This window comes from Lissotriton helveticus, chromosome 12 (assembly GCF_964261635.1).
Source record: "Lissotriton helveticus chromosome 12, aLisHel1.1, whole genome shotgun sequence".
NCBI classification, from domain to species: Eukaryota; Metazoa; Chordata; class Amphibia; order Caudata; family Salamandridae; genus Lissotriton; species Lissotriton helveticus.
Genome location: NC_136073.1, coordinates 253468169 through 253482118, shown reverse-complemented (window position 1 = coordinate 253482118; position 13950 = coordinate 253468169). Strand labels below are relative to the sequence as shown.

Genomic DNA, 13950 nt, shown 5'->3' with positions numbered 1-13950 from the left:
CATTAGCACAGGAGAAGAGAACAGTGAGTTAGAGAAGGAGGCGGGTGGCAGAGAGCAGCAGATCAGCACAGTTGAAGAGAACATGGATTTAGAGAAGGAGGCGTGTGAAAGAGAACAGCAGATCGGTATGAGAGAAGAGAAAAGGGCGATAGTAAAGGAGGTGTGTGAAAGAGAAGAGCAGATCTGCACATGAGAAAAAAAAGAGTTAAAGAAAGAGGCGGGGTGGAAGAGAACAGCAGATTAGCACATGCAAAGAGAATAGGGAGTTAACTAAGCAAGTGGCTGGAAGATAACAACATATTAGCACAGGAGAAGAGAACAGTGAGTTAGAGAAGGGTGCGGGGTGAAAGAGCAGCAGTTTAGCACAGGAGAAGTGAGAAGGATGTGGGTTAAAGAGAACAGCAGATCAGCACAGGAGAAGAGAAAATGGATTTAGAGAAGGAGGCGGGTAAAAGAGAACAGCAGCTCTGCACGGGTGCAAACTAATGGGAGTTAGAGAATTAGGCGGATGGAATATAGCTTAAAGATAATCACAGGAGAAGAGAACAGGGAGTTATTGAATGATGCTGGAGGAAGAGAGCATCAGATGTGCATGTGAGAACAGAACAGGGAGTTAGAGAAGGATGTTTTTGAAAGGAACAGCAGATCAGCACAGTATTAAAAAAAATTGATTTAAGGAGGAGGTGGTGTGGAAGAGAGGAGCAAATCAGTACAGGAGAAGAGATGCGACCCGGGATTTAAAGAAGGATTTTGGGTGGATGAGAGCAGCAGATTAGCACAGGAGAAGAGAAGAGAACAGGGAGTTAAAGAAGGAGGTGGGGTGGAAGATAGCAGCAGATTAGCACAGGAGTAGAGACCCGTGAGTTAAAGACTGAGGCGGAGCAGCAGATCCGCATGTGATAACTGAACAGGAAGTTAGAGAAGGATGTTGTGGAAAGGAACAGCAGATCAGCACAGGAGATAAAAACAGGGAATTAAAGAAGGATGGTGGGGTGTAATAGAGCGGCAGATCAGCACAGGATAAGAGACCAGGGAGTTAAAGACTGATGCAGGTGGAAGAGAGCAGCAGATTAGTTTTGGAGAAGAGAACAGGGAGTTAAAGAGGGAGGCGGGTATAAGATGGCAGGAGATCAGCACAGGAGAATTGAAGAGGACAGGGAGTTGGAGAATTGAAGAGAACAGGGAGTTCGAGAAGAAGGCAGTTGGAAGAGAGCATTAGTTCAGCTCGGGAGAAGAGAAGAGACGGGAGTTTGAGAAGGAGGTGGGTGGAAGAGCTCAGCATAACAGCACATCAGAAGAGAACATGGTGTTAAAGAAGGAGGCGGGTGGTAGACAGCAGCAGATCAGCACAGGATAAGAGAACAGGGATTTAAAAAGGATGCGTGGTGGAAGAGAACAGCAGATTGGCACAGGAGAAGAGAACATGGACTTAGAGAAATAGGCGGTTGGAAGATAACCGCAGTGCAGCACAGGAGAAGAACACATTGAGTTAAAGAAGGATGCGTGGTGGAACATAGCTGCAGATTAGCACAGGAAAAGAGAACAATGAGTTAGAGAAGGAGGCTGATTGGAAGAGAGCATCAGATCAGTATGGGAGAAGAGAACAGGGAGTTAGAGAAGGAGGTTGGTGTAAGAGAGGGGCAGATCAGCACAGCAGAAGAGTTAAAGAATGATTTTGGGTGGAAGCGAGCAGCAGATCAGCACAGGATAAGAACAGGGAGTTAAAAAGGATGCGCGGTGGAAGTGAACATCATATTGGCACAGGAGTAGAGAACGGAGTGTGAGAAAGAGGAGGGTGGAAGAGAACTGTAGTTTAGGACAGGAGAATAAAACAGTGATTTAAAGAAGTATGCGATGTGGAAGAGAGCAGCAGCTCAGCATAAGAGAACAGGGAGTTAAAGAAGGAGGCGGGGTGGAAGAGAGCAGCAGGTCAGCAGAGGGCTAAAAGAAGAGAACATGTAGTTAAAGAAGGAGGTGGTTGAAAGAGAGCAGCAGATCAGCAGAAGAGAACAGGGAGTTAGAGAAGGAGGTGGGTGGAAGAGAGCAGCAGATCAGCACAGTCGAAGAGAACTTTGAGTTAAAGAAGGAGGTGTTGTTGAAGAGAGCAGCAGAACAGGATGTGAGAAGAGAACAGGGAGGTAGAGAAGGAGGTGTGTGGAAGAGAGCTGCTGATCAGCTTTGGAGAAGAGAAGTGAACAGGGAGTTAGAGAAGTAGGTGGGTGGAAGAGAGCTGCCGATCAGCAGAGGAAAATTGAACAGTGAGTTTGAGAACGATGCAATTGGAAGAGAACTGCAGATTAGCTTTGGAGAATAAAACAGGGAGTTAAAGAAGGATGTGTGTTTGAAGAGAGCAGCATATCAGCACATGATAAGAGAAGAGAAAATGGAGTTAGAGAAGGATGCAGGGTAGAAGAGAACAGGGAGTTAAAGAAGGAGGTGGGGTGGAAGAGAGCAGCAGATCTGCACAGGAGAAGAGAATAGAATAGGGAGTTATAGAAGGAGGTGTTTTGAAATTGAGCCTCAGATCAGCATAAGTTAACCTGGAGTAAAAATGCAATGCAATATGTTTTTTATTTTTAAAGTTTGAGCTATTGTTATTTTAAATGACTAATTATTTTCTAATGTTTTGTTGTGCAAAATTTTGAAATTAATTGCTTTACCATTTACAAAGGTAATAGTTATAACTTTTTCAAATGTGACACCTATATCATTTGTAATGCAATATGCGTTGTATTTATGTGACTTACATGTATTGATATTGTAAACAACAATAGTTTGGAGTTGGAGGGTGGACTTTGAGGGTGGAGTTGGATTTAGATTTGTAGTGTTGATTTGGCTTTTGTTTTGGAGGGTGGTTTTTGATGTTGGAGTTGTATTTGGAGGGAGGTTTTGGAGGGTGGAGTTGGATGTTGGAGGCTGGATTTTGAAGTTGGATTTGGAAGGTGGAGTTGGAGGATGGATTTGGAGGGTGTAGTTGGAGGGAGGATGTGGAGGGTGGAGTTTGAGTGTTGAGTTGAAGTCTGGATTTGGACTGTGTATTTGGAGTGTTGTGTTGGATTGTGGTTTTGTAGGGTGTATTTGGAGGGTGGAGGTTTTTTTTGTTGTTGTAGTTTTATATAGCGCGAACTAGACCCGAACCGAATCAGGTATCAGAGCGCTTTACATAGCACAAGTTACATTTTTTTTTTTTACATGAGGACACACACTTTCATTTTTTTTTTTTTTTTTTAGGCACGGGGAGATTAAGTGATTTGCCCAGAATCACAGGAGTTGGAGTTGGATGGTGGAGTTGTAGCGTGGATTTGTATTTTGTGGGTTGTTTTGTATTTTGTCGTAGTTTGTGTGTGGATTTTGCGGGGGAATTTGGATTTGTAGTGTTGTTTTTTAGCCTGGAGTTGTATTTGTTCTGTGTATTTGGATGTTGGAGTTTGAGGGTGGAGTTGGATGGTGTTTTTGGAGGGTGTTGTTGGAGGGTGGATTTGTTTTTTGAGGAAGGATTTTGAGGGTTGATTTGGAGTGTTGAGTTGGAGAGTGTAGTTGGATGGTGGAATTAGAGGGTGTAGTCGGAGGGTGGATTTGGAGGGTGGAGTAGTGCTTTGTTGGTGGATTTTAAGGGTGGAGTTGGAGGGTAGAGTTGTGGGTGTGTAGAGTGTGTGCGCTAGAGTGTGTGCGCTAGAGTGTGTGCGCTAGAGTGTGTGCGCCAGAGTGTGTGCGCCAGAGTGTGGGCGCCAGAGTGTGGGCGCCAGAGTGTGGGCGCCAGAGTGTGGGCGCCAGAGTGTGGGCGCCAGAGCGTGGGCGCTAGAGTGTGGGCGCTAGAGTGTGGGCGCTAGAGTGTGGGCGCTAGAGTGTGGGCGCTAGAGTGTGGGCGCTAGAGTGTGGGCGCTAGAGGTGGTGATGGACAGAGTGAAAGTGTGGTGTTGATGGAGAGAGAGAGTGATGTACGGAGGAAGAGAGAGAGAGTGATGTATGGAGGGAGAGAGAGTGATGTATGGAGGGAGAGAGAGAGTGAGGTATGGAGGGAGAGAGATAGTGAGGCATGGAGGGAGAGATAGTGAGGTATGGAGGGAGAGAGAGAGTGAGGTATTGGAGGGAGAGAGAGAGTGAGCTATGGAGTGATAGAGTGAGTAATGTAGAGAGTGATTGAGAGAGATTCAGTGTGAGAGTTAGTGTGATACTGAGGGTGGATGAGGTAGGGATATATAGAGTGATGCTAAGGTTGTGAGTTAGTGCGCTAGTGAGGGAGATTGAGGTCGTGATAGAGAGTGATGTTGTGAGTTATTGAGGTATAGTGATGTTGGTAGTGAGGGAGAGTGTTGGTTATAGAGAATGCTGTGCATTTCAATCCATATGACAATACTTCTTTTTATTTTTAATCACAAACTTTATTAATTAAATACACACAGCGATAAATATTTGTTTCCTTTGTACAAAAGTGAAACATGTAAACAGTAAATTTTCAATTGTTACGCTATTTCTTCTTCTGTTCTCTCCTTAACAATTTTAATAATTTTTCCATTCCAAATGTTTGTGGCAAATAATGGGTAAGTGCTTCTCCAATATCGTCCACTCTTCATCCAGCATAAACCATTCAATGAGAAGATGATTTTGTATGTCCATTGACTGAAAAGTGTCAATGTTTGCAACTTGTGTCGTCATGGTACTGATGTCTCCTTTGGTGTTTTCAACTCCATATATTGCCACTTCAATTATTTCCTGTGGTGCTGCTGTTACCTGTCGGTAAAGAAATTACATAATCTAAACCTTAGTTCATTGTTTTAGAGGATTATAAGAGTTTTTAAACTAGAGTGTGATGGTGTGTGTGAGAGAGAGTGTGATAGTGTGTGTGTGAGAGTGCGTGTGTGAGAGAGTGCGTGTGTGAGAGAGAGCGTGTGTGTGTGAGAGAGCGTGTGTGTGTGAGAGAGTGTGTGTGTGTGAGAGAGTGTGCGTGTGAGAGTGTGCTTGTGAGAGTGTGTGTGTGAGAGTGTGCGTGTGAGAGTGTGCGTGTGAGAGTGTGCGTGTGAGAGTGTGCGTGTGAGAGTGCGTGTGTGCAAGTGTGTGTGTGCAAGTGTGTGTGTGCGAGTGTGTGTGTGCGAGTGTGTGTGTGCGAGTGTGTGTGTGTGCGAGTGTGTGTGTGTGTGTGCGAGTGTGTGTGTGTGTGCGAGTGTGTGTGTGCAAGTGTGTGTGTGCGAGTGTGTGTGTGCGAGTGTGTGTGTGCGAGTGTGTGTGTGTGCGAGTGTGTGTGTGTGCGAGTGTGTGTGTGTGTGTGTGAGTGTAAGTGTGTGTGTGTGTGTGTGAGAGTGTGTGTGTGTGTGTGTGTGAGAGTGTGTGTGTGAGAGAGTGTGTGTGTGTGTGAGGGTGTGTGTGTGAGAGGGTGTGTGTATGTGAGATAGAGAGAGAGGGAGGTGGTGAGGGAGAGAGATGTAGAGAGAGAGGTGGTGAGGGAGAGAGATATATATAGAGAGAGAGAGGTGGTGAGGGAGAGAAATGTAGAGAGAGAGAGGTGGTGAGGGAGAGAGATGTAGAGAGAGAGGTGGTGAGGGAGAGAGATGTAGAGAGAGAGAGGGGTGGTGAGGGAGAGAGATATATAGAGAGAGAGGGGTGGTGAGGGAGAGAGATGTAGAGAGAGAGGTGGTGAGGGAGAGAGATAGAGAGAGAGCTATGGAGGGAGAGAGATAGAGAGAGAGAGGTGGTGTGATAGAGAGAGATAGAGAGAGAGAGAGAGAGAGAGAAATAGAGAGCTATGGAGGGAGAGAGAAAAATAGAGGTATGGAGGGAGAGAGATAGAGTGAGGTATGGTGGTGAGCAAGAGTGAGGTATGGAGGGTGAGCAAGAGTGAGGTATGGAGGGTGAGCAAGAGTGAGGTATGGAGGGTGAGCAAGAGTGAGGTATGGAGGGAGAGTGAGGTATGGAGGGAGAGCGAGAGTGAGGTATGTAGGGAGAGCAAGAGTGAGTTGGCGATTGAGAGAGAGTGAGGTGGCGATTGAGAGAGAGTGAGGTGGAGATTGAGAGAGAGTGGTGGTGAGTGAGAGAGAGAGAGGTAGTGAGAGAGAGAGAGGTGGTGAGTGAGAGAGAGAGAGAGAGAGGTGGTGAGTGAGAGAGAGTGAGGTGGTGTTTGCTAGAGAGGTATGGAGTGTGCGATAGAGTGAGGTGTGGAGTGAGGTGTGGAGGGAGGGAGGGAGAGAGAGAGAGAGAGAGAGAGTGAGGTATGGAGGGAGAGAGCGCGTGAGGTATGGAGGGAGATGGCCATAGGATTAATGTATGTATGTAATTTAATATGTACTTGTATTTTGCTGTGCCTTGTAGTATTTAATATCTTCTGTCCATTAAATTCATGTACTGTGACATGAGTTAACGTAACATAATCTCCGATGTTAATATGAAATTGAGTTGCTTCTCTCCACAGTGTCACTTTTATTTCATCCGTGGCATCTTTTAAAGTTATTGATTTGAGTGCAGTATGTTGTCCGTTGATCAACACATTTTTATTTTCTTCTTCCTAAAATGTAAAGAAAGTAGTAATTTTTTTGCGATTAACATAGAGTGATCGAGGTAGAGAGATATATTATGTTGTGTATAAAGAGAGAGCGGTGCTGAGCGAGTGAATTCAATTAGTGTTCCATGTGAAATTAAGGTGTGTAGATAGCTAAAGAGAGAGGATAGTTTCTGAGTTGTTATCACAGTGTTTTTGTTTTTAGATAGAGCTAGAGTTGTTTTCTGACCTATAGAGTTGTGTACTAAGAAAAGTTGTTGTGTGTTGTAAATATTTCGGTAAATGTATCTGTCTATGTGGATACCCTAAATCTTATAATATATATATATATATATATATATATTTTCCGAACTCCCACATCAAGGTCAGGTAGGTCGCCAACAAATTCTCAGGACACGGACCCGATGTGGTGCAGATTATTTATTCAACAGAGTATGCCGCATGACGTTTCAGCTCCTTGGAGCCTTGCTCACATGATATATATATATTGTGATCTCTAGTCAAATGTAAGTGTTGTAAGATATATAAATGTGATGAGATTAATAGCTTGTGTTTTGTTATATTGAGGTGGGTACGTTAAATTAACGGTACACAGTCAAAATATCGAGTTGTAAATATCGACCTACACAAATATCGAGTCAGGAATATCGAGGGTAAAGAATATCGATGTCAAGAATATCGTTGGACAGAATATCGACATTCAGGTAAGTAATATCGATTTTATTAATATCGATGCAAGTAATATCGAAGTTAGTAATATCGATTTCAAATATATCGATGTTAGTAATTTCGATGTTACTAATATCGATATTTGTACTATTGTTATGTATTTTAGTATGTATTTAATATGTTTGTTAAGTATTTTAATTGTTTTAAGTTATATGTGAACTATTTTTATATATTTATAATGTTATTTTTAAGTCAATTTTATGTTTTAGTACCGGAGCGGGTTGTGGGTTTATAGGGGAATAGGGTGGGAAGTAATTTAATTATATTAAATTAATTATTAATTTTTAGGAATTATAAATTAATTTTAATTAATTTTTACGTTTAAGTTCTGTAGCCGGTAGTAGGTTTATAGGGGAATTGGGTGGGAAGTATTTTAATTGTAATTAATTAATTAATTATTTTTATTTATTGTTATTGATAATTTATGTATTTTTAATTATTTGTTAATTGGCAATTAATAATTTGAATTGTTAATTAATTATGTAATTGGTAATTAATATGTGTAAATAATTTATTTAATTGGTAGTTAATGTTTGTAATTGGTAGTTAATTTTTGTAATTGGTAGTTAATGGTGGAGTGGTGTGGCTCACTGGTTAGAGGCGGCAGACCCGGGAGCAGAAGTCGGCCCGGGACCAGGGTTCAATTCCCGACGCGGCAGGGTCGTGGACCAGGGTTCAGCAGACTCGACAATTCTCGCCTCGGTGCCTACTCTAACCTGGGGTCCCACTCGGCAACTCTGGGCATTAGCTTGCCTAATCTCCACAACGGCCCCATCAACGCCGGGGATGCCTGGCTCCACCTTGGGGATTCCCAGTAGGGACCATCCCACAGGGAAAGCCAGGACGGGTTCCCCAGCGGTATACAGCGCCGGGACGCCCCTTTGCTGGGGCAGCTGTGCGCTTTACAAGTATACGACATTTAACATTTAACATTTAATGTTTGTAATTGGTAATTAATTTATTTAATTTGTAATTAATTTTTGTAATTGGTAATTAATTTAATTGGTAATTAATTAAAAAATATTTTTATTGGCAATTAATTGTAAATAATTGGTAAATAATGTGTTATAAAAAGTCTTTTTTGGTATACAAATAATTTTATTGTTTAATGTTTTTTAATTGGTAATCAATTATTAATACGTTTTTTTCCCAGTATTATATTGCTTAATATTTATTATTTTGTAACTATTATTTATTAATTGATATTTATTGTTAATTTATTGTTAATTATTTATTCAAATCTATTTTTTTTATATTAATAGGTATTTTTAAATGATGCTTAGTTATTTAAAAAATAAAATATTAATAATTTTAAACATAAAAATTATTTCGAAGTATGGTATATTTAATTTTTATGGTACCCAATGCTTTAGTTACTGTTGTAGTCTCTGGAGTGGGAATACAAATTTTTACCCCTACGCTATCCAACGCTTTCCCTACTGTTGCACTCTATGGAGTTGGAATAGTAGTTTGTACACCTACGCTATCCAACGCCTTCCCTACTGTTGCACTCTCTGGAGTGGGAATAGTAATTTATACCCCTACGCTATCCAACGCTTTCCCTACTGTTGCACTCTCTGGAGTGGGAATAGTAATTTTTACCCCTACGCTATCCAGCGCTTTCCCTACTGTTTGACTCTCTGGAGTTGGAATAGTAATTTTTACCCTTACGCTATCCAACGCTTTCCCTACTGTTGCACTCTCTGGAGTGGGAATAGTAATTTTTACCCCTACGCTATCCAATGCTTTCCCTACTGTTGCACTCTCTGGAGTTGGAATAGTAATTTGTACCCCATACGCTATCCAAGTCTTTCCCTACTGTTGCACTCTCTGGAGTGGGAATAGTAATTTTTACCCACCCGCTATCCAACGCTTTCCCTACTGTGGCACTCTCTGGAGTGGGAATAGTGATTATTACCCCTACACTAACCAACGCTTTCCCTACAGTTGCACTCTCTGGAATTGGAATAGTAATTTTTACCCCTACGATATCCAGCGCTTTCCCTACTGTTTCACTCTCTGGAGTTGGAATAGTATTTTTTAACCCTACGCTATCCAGCGCTTTCCCGACTGTTGCACTCACTGGAGTTGGAATAGTAATTTTTACCCCTACGCTATCCAGCGCTTTCCCTACTGTTTCACTCTCTGGAGTTGGAATAGTAATTTTTACCCCTACACTATCCAGCGCTTTCCCTACTGTTTCACTCACTGGAGTTGGAATAGTAATTTTTACCCCTATGCTATCCAATGTTTTCTTTACTGTTTCACTCTCTGGAGTGGTAATAGTGATTTTTATCTCTATGCTATACAATGTTTTCCCTAATTTTGCATTTTCTGGAGTGGGAATAGTAGTTTTACGTTTTACGCTATCCAATGTTTTTAATACTGTAGTTTTTTTGGACTTTAAATAGTAGTATTATTTATTATTTAGAATGAATTTAGATAATGTATTATGTTATTATTTTTAAGTATATTTTATATTTTTAATTTATAAAAAAAGAATTACTCACTTTTTTATGTAATTATTTTATGTGTGGAGATCTATTTGTAATTTATAGTATTTTTAAATAATTTATAAGTAATTAAAGTAATTATTAAAATATATTATTAAGTAAATATATAATATATATTTTACATATGAGTGTAATTAATGTTATATTATTATATATCTATAATTTATTAATTTTAAACATTACTAAATATTTTTAACAATGTTTATTTTATTTATAAGTATTATTTACTTTATTTTACACATTATATTTTAACAGATATAAAACGATATTTTTAATTACGATATTTTTAACATCGCTATTTTTGTTTCGATATTTTTGTACTTACCATATTGTAGATAGGATGTCGATATACTTGCCTTCGATATTCCAGCGTCGATGTTTCTGTAGGTCGATATTCTGTCTTAGATCCTAAATTAACCTTAGTGATAGAGTGTTGTGTATATATGTATTTGTTTATGTGCAATGAGATATAGTGATAGTCCAAATTGTTTGTATATCTAACGATATAGGTGTGTTGACAGATGTAGAGTAGTGTCTATATAGTGTTTGTTTTATTTACTGGCTATGTGTGTGTTTTTATAGAAAAATCTGTAAGTATATATGTGTATAGCTGTGTAGAGAGAGGTGTGTAGAGTGGTAGAGGTGTGTATAGTTTGCGAGAGTTGTTTTGAGTGTGTGATGGAGAGAGAGATGTATAGATAGTGAGTTGTGTTTCAACCGATCTGTGTGTGCATATATAGATATATAAAGGGAGTTTGAGAGAGTTGTGTAAAATTAGAAATAGGATAGAGTTATATATGTTCAATTGAATGGTGTACCGAGGTACATTGACAGCTATGTGATGTTAAGAGAGGTGTGTATCAAGATTGATGTGTATTTACAGCTAGTTGTAGGTGTGTAGGTAGAGCCTGAGTGCTTTATAGTTATTTGTATATATATAGATAAATAGATGAGTGAGTGCAATATGTCTGTAGATGGAGGGAGATGTCGGGTTGATAGTGATATCGGTGTAGATAGAGAAAGAACCTAAAAGCTGCGTATAGTTTCAGAGAGAGGTATGTTGCAAGAAGATATAGTGGTGTGTGTTTACACACTGAAAGACAGGTGTATAGAGAGATAGAGCTTAGAGTTTGTTGTGTGTTTACAATTTGAGAGACCTATAGAATGATGTTTTAGATTGCGAGTGAGGTGTTGATTGATAGAGGTGAGTATAGAGTGTCACAGCTAAGAAGATAGATAGATTTGCATTTAACTTGTGTTATAGAGTTTATAGTGAGATAGCGTTATGTACGTTGAGAGATAGAGGTTTAGAGACCAAGTTTTTCATAGTGTGATTGAGCAAAGTGTTGATAGAAAGTGTCTGTGTAGAATTTTGTTGGTTATAGTTTGTATAGTATATAGAGGTATGAATACAGAGCAATAGTGATGTGTGTAGATATAGCAAGAGTGATGTGTGTATATATCTTTATATTGAGATTGTTGTGTGTTGAGTGTTTTCAAGATTTGAAAGAGAGAGAGAGGTATATGTGTGTGTGTAGAAAGAGAGACAGAGATGTGTTCCGAGATGTAGAGATTTGTTTACTGCGAGAGCAATAGAAAGAGTCGTGTGTATAGATGGAGGGTTATAGTTAGAGAGACTGAGTTGTTATTGAGATGTTTTGAGTGATGTAGAGATTTGTTTATAGATAGTTGATTAGAAATAGACGTTTGTAGAGATAGACGCTTGTAGAGATAGAGTGTTCTAGATAGAGAGACAGAGTGCTTAGTGAGATGTGTTGCGAGCTGTAGAGCTTTGTTAACAGAGAGATAATTAGAGTGATACGTGTGTAGACATGGTGTGTTAGATATAGAGAGACAGAGTATTTAGTTGTTACCTACTTCTGCAATGGTCCTGCAAACTGTCATAAGAGTTTTTAAAGTTGCATGCTTTATTTCCTTAATTGGTGAAGCTGGTGGTGCGGGTGGTTGTAAAATGTTTTCTGCTTCTTTGATTAACAACTGATTTAATGCCATATGTGGAAATTCAGCGACTTTGCTTTGTTATGATTATTGTTTTGTTTTTGATAATGAAATAGCGAATGAGTAGTCCACAGGAGTTTTTGGTTTGTTGGTATAAATCCTCTCGATAGCAAGTAACTTTAATTGTCCCAGTTTTATCTGCTAAAGCCAAATGAAATAGTACCTTATTTTCTTGTTTTGCATTTTTGTAGTTTGTTTTACCGGAACACTTGATGACATTGACTCGTATTGGTTTCTGATAAGGTTTGTTCTCATCGCCGCTAATGTTAGTGATTTCTTCAATAGACATTATCTGAAATGAAAAATAAGTTAAAACAATGCTAAATAGAAACCCATAACGCTTTATGATCACTGTAATAGCATTCTAATGTACCATAGTTTTGCAATATGTCATTAGTTACTATATATAATCTAAAATGGATTGGTAGTTAGTTGTGTAACTGTCTATGAGTTGTTTGCATTGTAATTTCGTTTAAAAAAACCTAATTAGTTCGGTAGTGTGTGAATTTGTTTGTGCTAAATCAACATTAAAATCGCCCATAATGATAAATTTGTGTGTTGTGTAAAAATGAGTTATATTTGTGATGAATTCTAAAAGTGAATTAATACATTTCTGTGGTGGTTTGTATACTATAACAATCAGGTAATCTTTGCTATTAATCTGTATTGAAATGTGTAGAATGTCTATTCCTTCGTGTGTTTCATAAATAGGTAAAATAAAAAGATCCTTTTTGTAGTACAGTACAATTCCATGGTTTGTGTTATATGTATGAAATTTATCAAAGATAATGTGACGATATTGTTCTACTGTAAAATCTTGCCCTGTTGCCTTTCTTGTAGTGTTTATCTCTGTTATACAAATAATGTCAGCCTTCAACATGTTTTTATCAGCTATCATTGATGTGAAATGTTTCTGAAGTGATCGTATATTTTGTGTGATGTTATTAAAATGTGCAGTGTATCTTTCTAACTGTGGGATTGATATTTCATATGTGTTCTTAATCTTTGCATTTCCTCATTAACTTTTGGATGTACTATAATTTTTCCCTCATCAAAATTTTGAACATATATGTTTTCAATTGATTTAGCTCTGCTTAAAGCTACATAATGCAAATGATGAATTGTACTGTTATTAAAGTGTATATAAAGTGGTTCTATAGTTTCACCTTGTGTCCGATGTATAGTTCGTGCGGATGCTTGGCGTAAAGGAAATTGTTTCCGTATAATAGTTATAAATTTCCTTGTATATTGAAAATGTCTAGCTATAGCATGTAGTGGTGTCCATGTATTTACAATTTGTGAATGATAAAAGTGTTTATATTCCTGTCGTATTGTTTTGCCTACACTCGGATTGTCAAATGCTACCCAAAATGGAGTATTGTTAATTATTTCAACTAATTTTACTACACCAGTTGCGCCATTTGTTAACTCATCATTAACATTCACATTGCAAGTTAAATCATACCGTAGTTGTAAAGCTATGTGTAATGTATGTGCAAGTCCCATTGTTTTTTTAGGATCCTTGGGCAATTGTTAAAGTATAGTTTTCTTAACATTTTCTGACAGATCAGAACTAACGGTATCGTTAGCTAATGTTATGTAAACTGGATATTGCTCGCTATGTTGTTCCAAAACTTATCTGTTAATCTCATTAACTTCTATATTATTAGACATAATATATGGTATTGTTTCAGAAAGACTGTCATTAGGTGGTATTTCTCTTTGCCTAATCTTTAAAATATCTTCCTGTGTATGTTTCCCCTCTCGTAATCTGTTTAGTAGTTCTGCAAATTGCAGATCATCTTTTTTGCACATAATTTTAGTTAGTTCAAATAGTTTAAAATGTTCTTGCCATAAGTTAGTACTTAAAGGGCCATACAACAAGTTAGCCTCTTGAAAAATGTATCTGTCAAAAACAGGTTTTAATTGGTAAAAGTCCCCTATAGCTAAAATAGAAATTCCTCCAAAGCGGTACATATTTCGACCGACCATTGAAATTTCATCTATAATAACAACTTTTACATGCACCATTTCAATTTGAAGAGCAGTTCTATGTTCATAAGTTAGTGGTTTATAATTTAACGTTGGTGACACAGGTATTTTAAAAGTACTATGCTGTGTTTTTCCATTAATATTAGGTGCTGCTTTGCCTGTTGGAGCTGTAAGCAAGATATAAATATTATCTGGATTTTCACCTGC

General features: G+C 38.6%; 1 protein-coding gene and 1 long non-coding RNA gene across 3 annotated transcripts in view; both read right to left on the bottom strand.

Annotated features, from left to right (window-relative positions):
• Nucleotides 1-13950, bottom strand: part of TANGO6 (transport and golgi organization 6 homolog) — a 591842-nt gene that overhangs the window by 167686 nt on the left and 410206 nt on the right. The gene's annotated exons all lie outside the window — the stretch shown is intronic.
• Nucleotides 4387-12030, bottom strand: LOC144798681 (uncharacterized). Its single transcript, XR_013603612.1, has 3 exons — nucleotides 11915-12030; nucleotides 6281-6496; nucleotides 4387-4731 (listed from the first exon to the last, which is right to left on the bottom strand). It is a non-coding gene; the product is annotated as an uncharacterized LOC144798681 (long non-coding RNA).